This window comes from Pleurodeles waltl, chromosome 7, assembly GCF_031143425.1.
Source record: "Pleurodeles waltl isolate 20211129_DDA chromosome 7, aPleWal1.hap1.20221129, whole genome shotgun sequence".
Lineage (NCBI taxonomy): Eukaryota > Metazoa > Chordata > Amphibia > Caudata > Salamandridae > Pleurodeles > Pleurodeles waltl.
Window position 1 is genome coordinate 865,647,587 of NC_090446.1, and position 17,632 is coordinate 865,665,218.

Consider the following 17,632-nt stretch of genomic DNA (forward strand, 5'->3'; position numbering starts at 1 on the left):
TTCAAACAAACAAGTGGTAAATCCCACTAAATCAATTTTCTCACCCGAAAATCCTTCAGGAGCGATATCAGGAAGGACCAGAATATCCCCTAATTTCTTTTGAAATTTATCAAACCACAACTGTTAATTAATAATAGTGTAAGGTGAGCCAGAATCTACATACATTTGAACTTCAATTCCACCAATAGTCATCATGCAAATAGGTTTCTTCCTGACTTTCACAGAATCAACATTTAGGACTGATTTGTCATTACTTCTGATGTTTAGAACAAACTTATTGTCATCATTTTTTTCCCATGGTAAAGTATCATCACACTCTTTCTCTACAAATTTGACTTCATTGAAAAGTTTCTTCCTACACACCTTAGAAAAATGTCCAACCACCCCGCATGAAGAACATTTCTGTTTTAATGCAGGACACGATTTGTTATTTGCTAAATGTGAGCTGCTGCCACAACGGAAACATTTAAGGTGTTCACTAGAAGTGCCCTTAACTACTTCTGTTTTTTTGCATGTATTCTGCCCTCGAATTTTAGAATGAACTTTATTTACACTCTCATCCAACTTAGATTCTTTGAGTATGACTTTAGCACTCCTAGAAGACATTTCAGCTTTCCTGACAATGTCAAGAATTTGTTGTAAGCTAGCATCTCCATTAACCCACAACCTTTCTTGAACAGAAGAATCATTAACGTGCATAACAATTTGATCTCTGATTAATTCTTCTTGTAACTGTCCAAAATTGCAATCTAATGATAACGTTCTAAGAGCAGCAAGATAATCATCAATAGTCTCATCAATTTCTTGTTTTCTGTGGAAAAATTTGTATCTTAGAATACCAATACATACTTTAGGGGAAAAATAATGGTCAAAAACACTGATAGCACTATCAAATGCATTTTGATCCCCTTCTCCACCCCCAGCTTTAGTTGCTTGGTTGTATGCCTTTAAACCTTCTGGGCCAACACAATGCAAGAAAATCCTTTTCTTTTGTTGGGGAGGCATGTCACCTTGGATATCAATAGTATCAATGTAATTGAGAAAGAATGCTTTCCATTCTGGCCACTTCATGCAGGGAGCGCCACCTGCAGGCCAGAACGATTGTGGAGGAGGAAGAGAAAAACTCTGGGCACACATATTGCTAATGCGTGCTACGAAGGTTGATCAGATAAGTTAAGTGAAGTAGCAATGGCTACAATGGCACAGCGAGTGCACGCAGCAGAGTCAAGGTGTTTCTCCGTAGTTAATCGTCCTGCTGTGACTGGTTGAACTGCTTCAGAGCGAAAGCAGTAAATGGACGTAATAAATGTGGCGTAAAAAACCAGATGATAGAGAAAAAAAATAATAATAAATTCCACGAGATTGTAGTAGCACGAAGGAAGAGTTCAATGAAAAGCACAGGACGTCCAATGACGGTATTCAGTTGACAGGTATCCACTGTTGCATCCACCGTTGCTAAATGATGTGCAACAAAGGCACAAGTCAAAAGGTATCCAAACAACGGGAAACACGCAATGAAAACTTCCACAGCGGCAAATTCGCGCTATACAGTCTCTAAAAAAAACAAATAAAAGGAAAAAATGCCGCTAACTTACGGCACAGTAAAATTGAAGAGAAGGAGCCGTCAGCAGGAACAACGATGAAGAAGTGAAGGAAAAGAAATCCAGGAGGAAGAAAAAAACAAAAACAGGAGACACTGTAAAAAAAAAAAACACTGGAGGAGAACGAAGAGAAAACCTGGAATGCGGGTTCGGGGAGTGGTGCAGCTCGTCGCCACTTGTCAAGTAGTACACAAGTGGAGGAAGTAAGTATGATGTTTATTGCACCACTGCAGAGAAGCGTCCCACTCCTGGATCAGCAGGGAACAACTGCCGGACAGAGAGTGGAACGTTACATACATACACATCATAACAATGCACGCGTTGCCATGAACACGAAGTGACAACCACGCGCGCACGACATAACACCCTGGCTTTTTGCCTGACTAATTGTATGATGGCCGCCTAAAGTTGTTCTACAGTGAAGTCACCCTCAAGAAACTCTCTGTCTTTAGTGGTTAGGAACTTGGAGGACTTTTATAAAGTCTGCTAGGGCCGATATGTTGGCTGTGGAATTGTTAGAATATAAAGTGACGTAATAAGAGGCAAAACAATATGCTATCTTTTGCTCTCACTGAACTCTAGATCCTTCAGTTTCTTTTATAATGTAATAGATTCTCGCTGCTCTGCGACAAAACACTTCCCATGAAGTGTCTTGCTGGACTTCTCTCTTTATTGGTATATGCGGCTTTGTGTGGCTAGACATGTAGTTCTAGCCTCCAGTATCATTGTTTATTGGAGAACCTCTTGGGTGTGCAATAAATCTCGAAAGACAGAGGACAAGAATGACTGTGAGAGATGTTTGGGTGCTTTTCTAGCTCCAACAAGCTGGCCTCAAGGTCGACTATCTCCTGCTGTTACCTCTGATGTCTGCTAGTTTGGTAACTAACGGTTTCCCTGCGTAGGTAACTTTAAGGACCACCCAGGTTATTTCAACGGAGCCCAGAGAGCCTGAATTTATAGCAAGGTAGTGAGTAAGTATATGCCGATGGCAAACGGGGTCAGTCAAACACCATGCACCGAACGTCAAGCCAAGCCGAATTATCACCGTCCCCCAGCTAAGTGCAAGCTTGAAATACGAGTGGTCGGATAAGCCCCTCGCCAGTATGGGGATGTCAGCAAATAACCAAGATGGGAGAATATCTGGTGAGCCCCTGAATAGAAAGTGTAACATTGTGCCATAGGATGAAGAGCTCTCCATACTTCAGCCAATCCAAGTGTATCGAGGATCCTTGTCAGTGGTTGTGAGCTCTGTAAGTGGCCAGATCTGTCACCGGATCTGTTACAAGCCAGTCGGCCACCCCATCAAGTTTGCCCCCTTGCACCACAGCCTGGGAGGGCAATTAAAAGTCCAAGATTTTGACATTCAGCTGAAAGGAGGGAGCATATGTACTGAGCAAAGAGAAAGGCTTCCCACGCAGCAGTCCAGTCACTGCCACGAATCCGCTTAGGTTGTCATACCAGCTCTGAGTTGCCTTAAATGTTAGAAGGCCGCAGATCAAAATAGCAGTCACTGTGGAGCCTCTACAAAAGCCAGCATGGAACACCTGGGAAAACACCTGATGGGCAAGGAGGACCTTTTCGACACAAGGTGGGTCTACTGGTGCAATAGAATATCAGCCATCAAGTGCTTAGCTGCCTTCAACACTGCAAACTTTTGATCTTATCCATTATACCATTAACATTCCACCTTCAGATCTTTATAAGGCCCTGAGCTGGTTTTCCCTGGGGAGGGAAGAAGCGTTGTTGTGTGTGTCAAGAGCGTACATGGAGAACAAGAGACCTAAATGGTCACGTATTTCTCTGAAATGAGCCTTAAAATAAAAAATAAAAAACACCTTTGCCCACCCCGCCCTATAATTCAAGAACTAGAAGTATTTGTAGAGGCATAAACTAGGGAAACTCCTCATTGGGGCAAACTGATTACAACACTGTCCCTCTGCAACTGGATTCCCAGGCCCACACCCACACCACAATCATAGCCAAGGCTTACTGCACTACTTCATAGAACAGGTGAGGATAAATAGGTTGAAGGATTGCTAGAGGATCAGCCTGGATTATTGGGTCTAAGAGTTGTGAGGGAGACCTCCTCTGACAAGGTTCGATGGTGTTTGAGGCTTTTGGTTGACGTCTCCTCCAAACGATGCTGTCTCCGCGTCCTCCTATCATGAAATGGGAGCTGGTCCATACCCGGTCTTCATGCCCCTCATCTAATCAGAGTCTGGGCGAGGTCTGGCCACTCCTCCAATGCGGCTGAGTCACTCTCAGGCGTGTCAAAAAACAGAGACTTCTCATAAAAATGACCTTAAGATGTCCCAGGAGTAGAAGTGCATATTGAATCTACATGGCCCTGAGTTGGTGTTTGACTTCCAGAAATGTACATCATTGTTGTGAACCTTCTGGGTGCAGTTTGGGAACATGGGAGGAATTGCAATGTAGTGAGATCTGTTTTAGAGAAACCTTAAAGATAACATCTCTGTCTGGGAAATCAAAGATGTGAGTGAAAATAACATGCAGCGATGGCCCCGGCATGAGGAGGGGGGCAGGGATCTACGTACTCTCTCCACTGCCAAACATGATGAGACTCCTCCTTCCACACTCAGGATTTCAGCCACTGAGATATCAATTGTGTGGATGATGACCCCTTTAATGCCCTACAGTACCCACACAATCCTTTTATTATTCTACTGAGAAAGGCTTTCAGCATCTTCCTCCCTGGCTTCGAGTTGCAGCACAGTGTTGTCTAGGCCAGCAGTTATGGAGGGGAATTCCCAAATGGGCTCCTCGACCTTTGAGATCTTGCTCTCTGCTTCAGTGATCCTGACTACAGTATTACACAAATCCTGATGGAGCAGTGACATATCAGTACTGAGTTTGCCGATCTTTTCTTCCAAGTAAATTCTGGGTGGCTTGGAGGATCTAGGCTGCATGAACCTGCATGGTCTCCCTGACTGCCATGGAGGAGTGACTGGACGAAGCTGAAGCCGACCTGATGAATTTGTCAGTTTTCATCTGAGAGGGCTTTGGCCCATGTTGATTGTCCTTCCCAATAGATCCTGCAGCTCTGGAGTTACCTCCAGGAGACTGGTGCCTCTGTCCTCTCACTGCAGCGACCCTCTTTTCAAGTGAACCAATGTGTCCCAGCGGACTTGGTGCCCACCAACGTCACCCCCACCCCACTCTGGCCAGCATCTCCCAGATGCCGGCTTGCAGTGATGGGAAGTGCATCCACTTGTTGAGACCATTCACCAAGGCCTACTCTTCCCGCTAGAAGGACCGATCTGGTAGACTCCACCGCCCCCTCCCCCCCAATACCCTGAGAGGGGCATCACACATCAGGTCCAAAGGACGATCCCTTCACTTGTAGAGATTGCTGCACCACTCCCTGAGAGCTCTGCTCCAGCTGCAGCTATCTCACTCGGTCCGACCACAACAGTAGGGTTGTGCCCTGCAGCTGCCAGGCCTACCCACAGGGCGACTATGCCCGCTACCAAGTGGCTGCTTCTGGCAGGGCTATACCGCGAGCCGCACCTCCTCACAATCTCTCTCACACAGTAGAGCATCCCGCCAATTGGCAGAACAGAGTAGCAGTGCCCCGGCTAGGAAAGAGTTGCTGCTGCAAAGTAGGTTTCTCTACTCACATCTCGACACTCTAAATACCCTCATTGTGAGCGTGGGGACAGACTGTACAACTTCTCAGCCTATGGTGGTTGGGAGCACAGCTAGTTCCGGTGCTCAAAAGTAGCAGCCTCCATGCTCGGCATCTGGGCCACACACTCCCCCACCACCCGGTAAAATATTTGGTGATGGACAATGTCTAAAAATTATTTTTGAAGAATCTAAAATTTCTGTTGTTGGTTTGGAACATTATGCTCCAGTTGGGCTAAATAATCCTATGGGAAGGTGGGCTTCAAGTTTACATTCCCTCAGATTTCAGGATTCGTGGCAATAGCAATATTGTATGTGAATGTCTGTATCCAGATAGCAGGTTTTTGTATAAAAAATAAATCTGTTGTGGCAATGTCAATTTATCATTTGTGTATTTGTCTGTAATGATTGTCTCTAGAGATCTTTTACACTAGTATGTTTGTTGTGCTGAAGACTATTGTGAAGAATGCCACGAGAAATTTAGAGGTAAACAATATGTTAACTATTGCATCGTATGGAAATCCATTAAATTATAGTGCCGCCCAGTATCGGTTCCACAGTGCCATGCAGGTTGCAATAAAGATGCAAAGAACATTTCTCTTAGTCATCCACAATGCATCCCAGTCGGTTACGCTAGTGTTTAGTCCATGTAGGCCCTACCTTCTTTGTATTCATTGATTCAAAAAGCATTGTTTTATGGCTCTGTACTATTGTATTAGGTCAAGGAAAACCAGACCACCTCCGTGTTTAGGTGCTTTGAGTAATTTAAAACGTTTTTTTAATTTTAACTCAGATTTGTGCATTGTTGTTAATGCCATTATTGCCTGATTAATGAACGTTTTTTAAGTCTTTGCAGATATCTGTTGATGCCAATTAGTGCTTGCCTTAGCCATAACAAAAGTAATGTACATAAAACTAACAAGTATTTGTATACTACTGCAGTGTTGGTTAACGAATAAAAACATCTGACATAGATTTTGCTGCATACATACATTACGCGGATGTCGTAGTACAAACACAAACTCCAACTGCCCACAATTGCATTTTTGTTATTGCTGTTTCTCTGTTTTTAACTTTGAATAAAAAGTCTTAATTTGTAGGTCTGAATAACAAATCGTGAGCTTTCTGGTTCAGTGCACTTTTATTAACATACACGTATAACAAGGGGACACTGACTGTGCCAGTAGATTTCTTCAGGCTTGTGGGTTGCTCCTGATGACCATTTCTACATCCAGTCTCAAGCCTCCTACAACCTAGTCTGCTAAAATATTAGGAAACCTCACAAATGTTCTCCAGTGGGCCCAAGATGCCAGTGGTGCGGACATTTGCTGTATTTCATGTATCCTGTAATTAGAATGCCGCCTGCCTCCGCTACAAGCAGCAGCAAGCAGACAATATTTTGGCATAAGTCCATCCTGACATGGGGTGTCGGCAGAGGAGTAGGAAGCTGGGCTCCCTGCCAGCTAATTTGTACGATTGGAGGGGTACTTTCTGTCCTGTGACTTTGTATTGAAACAAGACTGTTGCAGATCTCACCTATTGCAGAGCATCCTTCTTCATTGGAAGAGATTGCAGGAAGATCACAAGGGAGACCCATTTTTAGAAAAGGTTAGAGCAAAAGTAGCCAAGTGCACCAACCACTCTGTCATAGTTTTCACTGGGAGAATGTGTTCTATTGGTAGTGGTTTGTCTTAACGCTTTAGAACAAACACTACGAAGTTCTGATGCAAAACCTGTGAAATTTCACATACTCTAGGTATGCGGTGGCACCTAATACCACATTTAGGGATTAGCGGAGCACTGAAGCTTGTGGTCTTTCCATCTTCCAAACTTGCAGTTCCCCTGCCTATGGAGGAGTGGAGGAGGGGGGCACTTGGTTACCATCTGCAGGACATCTGCTGGTGCCACCAATGGTGAAACCGGACTCAGCGGTATGGCTGACACAAGACGGCTGGGTCTTAGTGGTAGTCACTCTGCCCTATGGAGGGTGTGGCATCGCCACTCATTTTTTTGCCTGTGGCGGCCATGTGGTACATAGTGAACACTGGTGGTCAAAATGCAGAATGGTTGCCACGCGCAGGAAGAAAACATGCGCATCAGTACCATTTATCTTTTGTTTCGTGAAAACAGACTCCCTTTGGGAGTCTGTTTTCTCAAAACGGAAAAGTCTGCAAAGCAGCTTTATCAAACATTGCACCCACTCAGCAAACCTTCAGTGGTGTAAAAGGAGCTGCCACCACGGCAGCTCCTTTCTCAGCACAGAGAAAACCACCAAGCAAGCTGGGATGTCTAAATAGGGCACGCAGTCCATCTTCAGGGTGCAGAGGTCGTGACTTTCGACTCAGATGGACCAGCAGACGGTCTGCCGGGGTCTAAATATCTAAATATCGGGGTCTGACCTAATGGAGGCTACGTTTAAAACACTTGAAATCCAGCAGGAGTGGTCCCCTCTGGTCCGTCTAACCCCTGGATCAAGACACCTAACTGCCAGTCTTCCAACAGCCTGCTCCAGGGAGTAATGTCCAAATCTATAAACATTGGCCAAGGCCACCTGAAAGTTGGACCAATCTAGTTCTACTGCGTCATCGTAAATTACTCATTGTGTCTCTTTGTATTCTCACCTGAGAGTCCATGTGTAAAAATTTGGTGAGTCTACAAGACAAGACGTTTCTTTTGTATCAGAGTGGAGTTACCCCATCCACTCTATTAACTCAAAAGAATATCAGATGCTTTTATTCTTCAATTTCAAATTCAAGTGAGAAGTTTTGTACAAAAAAATAGCAGGATACATCCTGTCCCGTGTGCCCATTTCCTCCTCTACAAACATCACTATTTCTTTCCTTCCCCATTTACTCGCCCTCAGGACAAAGAAGGATGCAGGCTATAGGTTTTATTTCCCATAGATTTCCGGCTTTTAGCCTCTGTAGCAGAGAACTGCATGTGGACTGAAGTCACCTAACACTGGAAGACCAGTACTTCTGCAAAAATAGATACTCTGGCCTTCAAGATGGAAGGAATCTGCTGTACATGGGATGTATATTTAAATGACCGTAAGAGAGCAAGCCCACCGGCATTGTTGAAGTTTAATTAGAGGAAGTCACGAAAGTCAGCTGCTGTGCCAAGTCTCAGTGCAATGCAAAGTCCCCCTCCGAGGTCTTTTGTGTGTACACACAATGTGCATAGACAGGGAAGGATACACATGACGTTCTAAGGCACAGGTAACTAACTCCAGTGAAAACAATACCATGCCTACAGTCCGAGAGCCTGAATATGGAGCTGGCAATATGGTTATACCTTAATATTTTAGCCACAATATAATAAACGAGAACATTATCAAAAGGTAAGTATATATAGTTGTTCTATACCACAAGGGACTGCGGTGGCCAATCACAGTCGCGCAAAAATAATAATCTGAGGGCATGTTACAGACAAGTGAATCATCTTTATTGGTGCACATGGTGCCCACATCAAAATGTCACTCTTTGGAACAACTAATTGACACAACTATAATCTGGTACACACACAAAACTACTCTTTGTGCTCAACACACAAAACCTTAACATTATAGATACAAATCAAGACCTACTGCTGTTCCAGGTTTGTCGCAAGAGAAACAAGCCAATTTAAAATGCATAAAAGTAAAGTGCACATTTGTGTGTTTTTTTTATCGCAGATTGAATTATTTTAAAATGGAATGCTGCATTAAACGATTCCCTCCCCACACTGTCATTTCTTTTTAAAGTGATATCAAGAAGCATAGTGGGAATGTTTCTTTCATTTGTTTTTCTGTTAAAAAAATATTTCCCGAATGAGCACATATCTAAACGCCCAAGGCCTCTCCTTAACCCCATGCTTTCTAGAATCGCCCTAGAACAAATATGGCCCATCAACTTCTGCGGCAGGCGCTGGCCGCGGCGCCCCAAAGAGTGTAGCTTCTCCGCGTGGAGCTTGTCTGCTGTCAATGAAGCTTGTGAGCGTCACATCCCACCGTGCGAGGATGCGATGGCCTAAGGGGATGGAGGAAAGCGCCATCTCTTTTATGTTCTTCCACACTGAAAAATTGTGGTAGATATCAGAGCTTATTAACTGGTTTATTTCCCAACTGCTGTAGCATTTTGGAAAACCTAGAGCGTGTTCTATCAAACATCGCCCCAGGTGAGAGCGGAAGAAATTGATTTTACATCATTTTTGCTGCTTAAAAAATGAGAAACTAAGAAAACGTGTTAGACGTGTTCGCCGCTGGTTTATTATTACCTTTTGTATGTGAAATGTGGCTGTTCTGCAATACCTTACTCTAAGCAGCGAATTTAGGGGCATATTTAAGAAAACTTAGGGGCAACTTAAGGGCATATTTAAGAAAACTTTTTTTTCCAGTGTAAGAGGCATAGGGTTAACATACATATGCAGCACATGCCCGACAGTAACGCTGCATGCATTACACCACTTAGTAAAAATGGCGCAGCATTTTTGGCCTTATAATGCCACATTAGAGTAAACAAATGACGCTAACGTGGTGTTAGAATGCATGCAGCATTAGTGTCAGGCATGCGCTGCATATATATGTTAACCCTACGCCTCTGACACTGGAAAAAATGAGGTCTGATCTCAACTTCTGCACAGGTCACATCTCTGTCCCAATTATTTTTTGTGGGATGGATCAGTTTGAAGTAATCTTTTATTCATTAATGCAACTTACTTTTGTGATTGAAGATATCTGCATTGTAGACTTCACATATATTTCGAAAGAAAGCTTTAGCTGTTTTGCCAGCCTTACCTTTTCCCAAAAACCTTTACAAAACTACATATATATGTATATATATATATATATATGTTCACTTAAAAAAACTAAAGGTTACAGGGACGATATAGTTGGGCTCACATTTTAAACGTACGAAACCATAGAAATTCACCTGTTAGAGTTATGTTAAGTAACTGTGACTCGTGCCCTAAGGTAACTATAACTGGCCCCCCGCCATGTACAGGTTTTTCTTCAAATTTTTTACTGCAGATATTACATTGATATTGTCAGTGATGTTATCAAAGTTGTCATGAGTGCCGTAATTTTGGGGTAATTAGCAGTACATGGTGAGGGCACAAGTTATAGTTAATTACCTTAGGGCACTAATTATAGTTACTTAAGATAACTATAACAGGTGAATTACTATACGTTAATTCAAACCCTGCGGCCAACCCCCCCATTCCACAACCCCATGCTGCGCACAGCTCTTTGCCCATGCGTGGCAGGAGTGTGCCGCTGCCTGTCTCTCAGGGTGTGGGAACAGGTCTGAGAGGGTGTATCTGGGGGTGACAGTGGCTGTTAGAGTGTCTGCCTGGGTGTGAGAGTGCGTACATAATTGTCTTCCTGGGTGTGTCATGGTCTGTGTAGGTCTGTGCGTGGATGGGTGCGTGATGGTTTCAATGGGTCTGTGAGTGAGTGTGTGAGAGTGTCAGTGGTTCTGTGAGTAGCTGGGTGTGAGAGTGGGTGCATCACTGTCTTAGTGAGTGCATCAGCATCTGTGTGGGTAGGTGATTAGGTGCTTGAAGGTTTCAGTGGGTTTGTGACTGGGTGTGTGAGAGTCTGAGTGGGTGTGTGAGTGGGTGCATAAGTGTCTAAGTAGGACTGTGAGTGGGTGCATGAGGGGGCTGTGAGTGGGTGCACTAGGGTCTGAGTGGGTCTGTAAGTGGATGCGTAAAAGTCTGAGTGGGTGTCTGAGTGGAAGAAAGAGATTGAAAAAGAGAAATTGACAGAGAAAGAAAGGGAGAGAGAAGTTTATGCTTTGGTGGGTGTTATACTTAGAATGAGGCATTTCTGGACAAATAGAAAAGAAAAATGTATTTGTCAATTAAAAAGAGTGAGATCACCGTTCAGTATGAACCTTAAACTTTTAGTGTGTAAAATACATTGAAATAGGGAAATGACCACAGACACACCTGGACTAGAGCCCTAAGTTTCAGTGTGAGGGTCTGTGACCTTAACCATTATGCCACAGGTGACTTTTGTTATAGACATTGCATGAAAAGGCCATTAAAATGGCTATCTCTCTCTCTCTCTCTCTTCCATCCCATTATGGGATGGGATGGGGGGGATAGAGAACGAGAGAGAGAGAAAACAAAAACCAGGAACAGGACTGCAGGGGCAGCCTCAATGCCCCCGCTGTCCTAGCCGGCCCCCCACATCCCATGGGAACTGGCATTGCTCCCACAATCAGGGAGATGCTTTTAATAGCAACTCCCTGCTTGTGGAAGCAATGTTTTTATCTGTCTTCCCTGCACGCATATTTGCGTACAGGGAAGACAGATGAAGACTCTGCTTTCTGCAAGGGAGAGCTGTTTAACAGGCCTTTCTTGCAGAGGCCGGACCTTGTTTGCTTTTAGAAAAAGCAAACAGCTATGTCCCTGAGGTGGGCACCACAGGACATAGCAGGAGCTGGCCACGAGGGTGGCTCCTTGAAATGGGTCGCATGGTCCCCCTTCAACAAGAATAGCTTTGGGGAGGTGGTGGTCCCTGGGGATGCAGCGTTCTGAAACAGACCCCCTTCACTGTTTTAGTATAGCCCTGGGGAGGTGACGAGTCCCAACATGGCTGCCAATACTTCCTTGTTGAAGTGTTGGCAGCCAATCAGATTTCAGCACAAGATTGGGAGGGTTCGCAGAACCTTCGCTTCCCTATATATATATACAAATTTGGATTTTCTTTGATATCTCTAAAACTACTTAATGGATGTACACCAAATCACAAAAAGGTTGCTTTCTGGACCAGGCCCTAGCTTTCTGCCAAATTTGGTGTAATTCCGTCTAGTGGTTTCTGCGCTATCGCTCTTCAAAATCCCTATGGAAAAATGAATAGGGAAAAAGCGTTTTGGAACCCCCCCTTTTTCTTGGCCCCCACTTGATGGATCACCCCAAAACTTTCCAGACAGATCTTGAAGTGAGCGTCATACTTTCTTGGGAAATTTCGTGAAGATTCATCAAACGGTGCCAAGGATATTAGCAAAACAAAAAACCCTTTTTCTATGGAAACTTTGTCCTAACTATAACTACTTAGTGGCGACTGCCACTAGTTTTTTTTATACACACATACATATATATATATATACACAGAGAGCGAGAGGGAGAGAGAGAGAAACACACACACCCACATTCTCTCTCCCTCTCTCCCTCTCCAGTATCAGGGCTGATTCGTTAGTCTCTGTTTTAATTTACAGTTTGCAGAATTTTTTTTGTAATGGGTTAGCTTTACCTTTTTTTATACATATGCACACCACCTGCAGACAATGCTATTCATGCTTTTATTATTTTTACGCTTATAATGTCTATTGTAAATGTATGCCAACAAAATAGCATGCTCGTCAAGGCCAGACCAGATGTCTTTGTCAATACTTGTATTTTGTTGTAAGGTGGCTATTGCTTTGACAAGGAGGGTTAAAGAATTTGAATCTCAGCTCATGAACATTACGTATAGTTTAATGGCACTATGAAAGTTATGTTATGCAATGTTATGTGCTTTCATATAGGACATTACTTCCATTTCTGTGACCCTGTATTACCTTGGAGTCGGGCCCGATTTTTGTTCTGAGGTATTCGATTGGCTGGACTCAAAGAGGTCTGTTGATATTGTTTTTGGATGTGTTTCATCTTGTTTAGATGTGTCTCATGGTAGATGGTTGCAGCGGTGGCTGCCACTGAATGGAGGTGGCTGGGCAGGGGTGGGGGATAAAAAAAAATAAAGAAATAAAAAAAAAAACCACTTACCTTTCTTCCAGAGACACGTTCACGTCTCCTCTGTCCTCTTCCCTGCAGCACACAGGCTCCCAGCAAATCACGACGCTGCCGTCACCAGCATGACAGCAGCATCATGAGTGGTGTGAGCACCCTGCTTCGGCACTCACTCAGAGAATGGGAGCCTGTGCACTTTCTCCATCCGGCTGTTCAATTCAGCTGGGTGGAGAAATACAAAGTGTGCATGTCTGTTTGGCCGGCCCAACAGATATGCGCACTTATTGTGCACTCCCCTCCTCCCTCCAGCCCAGTCCCTCCCTGGCTCCCAGGAAAAATAACATGATAATAACGCTTTGTTATTATCATTTTATTTTTCATATCCCTTCGACTGAAAAGCAGTGGGGCAAAGCTCTGCCACCTTAGAGGAGGCACCGCCCCTGGTTGGTTGTCAAAAGGATAGTTCTTACTTCTTTCCTAATGAGTGTAACTATTAATCTAACTTTCTTTGCGACTATTTTCACCAAATTTTGTGATATACTAACTAAACAAGTAAAATTTTCTCTGACTGTCAACCATACCCTGTCCTTCTCCACTGAGTACAGTCGAGAGATCACTAGTCTTGTGCCTCTTTTTTAAATTGCCTTTTCCAATTTGGAACTTTCTGTCGCATTCCTGATATGGCACATTTAACGTGGTCATCTCGGTATATAGGAGTCCTCTTGCGTCTTGCAGTCCGTCATTGCAGATGATGTGCCAGAGGGTGTTTAGAGAATCTTGGAGAAGATATATATTTTATTGCACATTTTAGACAATATTTCTCTTTTTTTCTCGACCAGCCATTGAAAGGGACTAGTACACACCGTGCTAAGACACAGTCAATAGCACACTTCATAGGGCCTCATTCTAAGTGAAGATCTGCTGGTACTTATTAGAATTGAGGGCAATATAATCATCATTTTATCTATTTATTTTTTTCTACTTTTTTATTAAACACTCTTTCACAACCGAGAGCATCTTTGCAGTTTGAGCAATGAGACCCGAGGCAGGAAAATATTGCAACTCTGAAGCCTGGAGCTGAGCACCAGGGTGCATCAGCAAAATAAAGGTCCCAAGGACCCTCCTAAAGAAAAGGTGATTTTAGAGATTGCAGAAGTAGTGGTGAAGATCATCTAAAAATATACTGGCTAAATATCACAAGTGCCATCCTACTACACTACTACACTTGCTCAATATCCTTCTTAAGTATCACAAGTACCATAAATATCATAAGGACTGTCCTCCTGCACTTACACAATATCCACCAAAGTAAGTTTCACAACTATCATAAGTAACGTAAGTATCCCAAGAACTGTCCTCCTGCACTTGCACAATATGCGGCCTAAGTATCACAAGGTACCATAAACCCCCCCTCGCCCTGTACCCGGCATCAGAACTATCATAAGTATCATTAGGACCGTCCTCCTGCACAAGCTCAATATCTGTCTAATTATCACATGTATCACAATTACTATATGTATCATAAGGGTCATCCTCCTGCACTTGGACAGTGTGCAGCCTAAGCATCACAAATACCTTTAGTATGCTGAGGCCCGTCCTCTTGCACTTGCACGATATCCGCTAAAGTGTCATCATGGGCTGACCTCTTGCACAATATCTGGCCAAGGTTCCTCAAGAATCAGCAGTCCAATAAGTATTATAAGGACTGTCCTCCTGCATATGTATCTCAAGCACCATAAGTATCCCAAGAACTGCCCTCTTGCACTGCCAGTTTGCAGCAGTGGCCACGCCACAGAGGAAGACAGCTGTAGAGCAGAGCTAGAAAAACGCTGCTTCTAAAAATCTGTCACTCAGGCCATGGGGATAGGGAGTGTTGGGGATGTGGAGGATGTATCCCCCTAGATTTTGGAGTGTGAGGGACACGGGCGATGAGGGTGGGGGGGACAAGGGAACAACATAATTTCCCCTTTCACTTCAATGATTGCAGGGCCATTAGCGCAAAGCACTACCTATAATGGCCCTGCACTTGAACTGCTGACCTGCCCCCAGTTATCAGCGAGCGATCTGATGGTCACAGAATGAAGATGTCTCAGGAGGACACCTATGCCCTCTGTCCTTTTGATTGTCCTGTTTACAGCTGCCCCCATTATGCGCTTGAGAGAACAAAGGGAGAGAGGAGGAGACAACAGTGTTTGCTGATTGCTGCCATCCTCGGCCCTGCCCCTACCTGCCGCCTTGAAGACCAGCGCCGCAGGACAATGAGGAATAAGTAAAGAGGGACCAGAGTCCCACTCAGCCTGACACCTCCAGGCTAGAAAGGAGACTCTGTGAAATGCAGTATTTGTATTTGCCAAGGATCACACCATTTGGTGAAACAGAGAAGGCAAGATTGAGGCCAGATTTGACCTTTTTACACTACACAATTAAGCTAACCTTTACGCTTAATGTTTTTTTTGATCAACTTAATGAAGGGATAGATTACAACGTGGGTAACAGGGAGAAGTCATGTTTAATTTTGTGCAGTTTTGCCTAGCATTATTATCTATTTTGTTGTCATTATCATATTGAAGTATATTGAAGTATATTATCTTTTCTGTTTTAACATTGACTTGTATTAAATTGTTTTAATTAATTTTCAAGTTTCATGAGTACAGACAGAAACAATTGGCAAAAATAACAGTTACATGTGAATACATTGGTAATAGGTCCACTGGAATTATGCGGCAGGAGAGGGCTAAATTATGTGGAAGGGTTGACTAAATTTTGCGTCAAACAGAGGCAAATTATGCAGCATGTGATAGTATTTTATTATTTTGTCATTTTTGCACTTGTTAACACACTCTGCGCTTAGACTACATCTCATTAGTACCAGTTTAATACCTAAATATAGCAACAAGCAAAAGAAAGGTTACCAGTCAACTTTTGCAAAGGGGCCTTCTACTGTGCAGCCACTTGTGTCACTGTGTTTTTAGTAACGTTTGAACCGTTTTTGAATTATAATTTTTTTTGCTTAAATCTGCAGATTATTCAGCAGATGATGGATTTTTGGGCAAATGCAGCAAATCCATAATTATGTGAAAAACACTGTAGCGCACCAACGCAAATTCCAGTAACCCTGTTGATAGCCAACCAAGCCATCAGCAATACAGGGTTCCTATCATTGCATTAACATAAATCTGCATACATTTCACAATGTTACAGGAACATACAGTGAGTACAGACCATGCCTATAAAATCATGTGTAAAAGGCCCTAGATAGCAAGGTGCAGTTTGACTATTGCAGTGGTTAGAAGGCATTTTGTATTCTAGTCTGTCAGATATCTGAGTAATGGTAGCATTTCACGGGCATAGAATCCTTACTCTGATATGTGGGTTAGGCTAGAGGAGGTTGATTGTTCTACATCGTAGTCTTCAGCAGCATGGAATAAAAAGGTACATAGCAGACCTCAAATATCTTTGGGTCTCAAGGAAGGGAGTGGTAGTTCTGCATATATTTTAATCTGTGTTAAAGAGGGCAAGGTATCTCAGCCAGTCTTCTGACGTGTATCATACATGATTCATAGTTAATGTTCAATTTCACACAGTGTCCCTCCAAGTGATGTAGGGGTGGCGAATGGTGCAGAGGTCCAGGGGATGGGGGTATGGAGGTTCAGTGTGTAGGTTCACCCAGCCTTGCTTGAGGTTATAACGTTCAGGACACAGTTCTTAATCCAAGGGATAAACTACCCCTGCTGTACATTATAAGGAGTTTCATAACCATATAGAGGAACAAGGCCAAAGCCTGGGTTCATTAGGTTGAGGCCTACCAGATTGTGCAGCTGTCTGATTTGTTAAAGACATTTAGGGATCATTTGGAAAGCTTTCCTTGTCATGCATTCCACCAATTGCTTACCATTAGCTTTGTGGTTTATAACTCACATTTGCTTTGTTTCTATTTGCTAATTGTATTTGTCTTAGACTGTTCAGTTTGATTTTGTCTCTACCTTAGAGCATACTTTGTTTACTGTATCCTTCCATCAGTATTTGATTTCTGCAAACAGGCCCTTGAATGTTGTTCTTATCTTGTCATATTTGCTGTGCATTCAAAGACCAAGGTCAAATGATAGGCTCTGTCTTCCCATGCAGCTTAGTGTTTATCTGTCTTTCTCTGGCTTCCAGGTGAAAGGATTTATATGATAATCATCCTGACTACAGGGGGTGTGCTGGAGGAGGGCTGGAGGATGCTATTTTTTTCTACCATACAACAACATTTACATGTCTGTAAATGAAATGTGCAGATATTTAAGAATATGTGTGGTGGATACAAATTATAATATGATCAAAACATATCAATAAACTAGGTAATGACATTTCCACACATTAACATTTCTGCGCTATGTAGTTTTAGCATTAAAACTGTATGTCTGTGCAAATGTAATGGTCATTTCAATCGAAGATGTGCTGTCTGTAATGTCATCGAACTTCCACACCATGCATACTCCACTCTATGCCACTTCAATCCACTCTACTCCACTCCATGCCACTGCACTCTACCCTGCACTACTCCACTCTGCGCACTTCACTCTACTCTGAAACAATCTACTCTAGGCCTCTGCACTCTACGTCACTCTTCTCCACTCAGTGCTATTCTATGCCACTGCGCTCTATGCCAATGAAATCTATGCTGTACC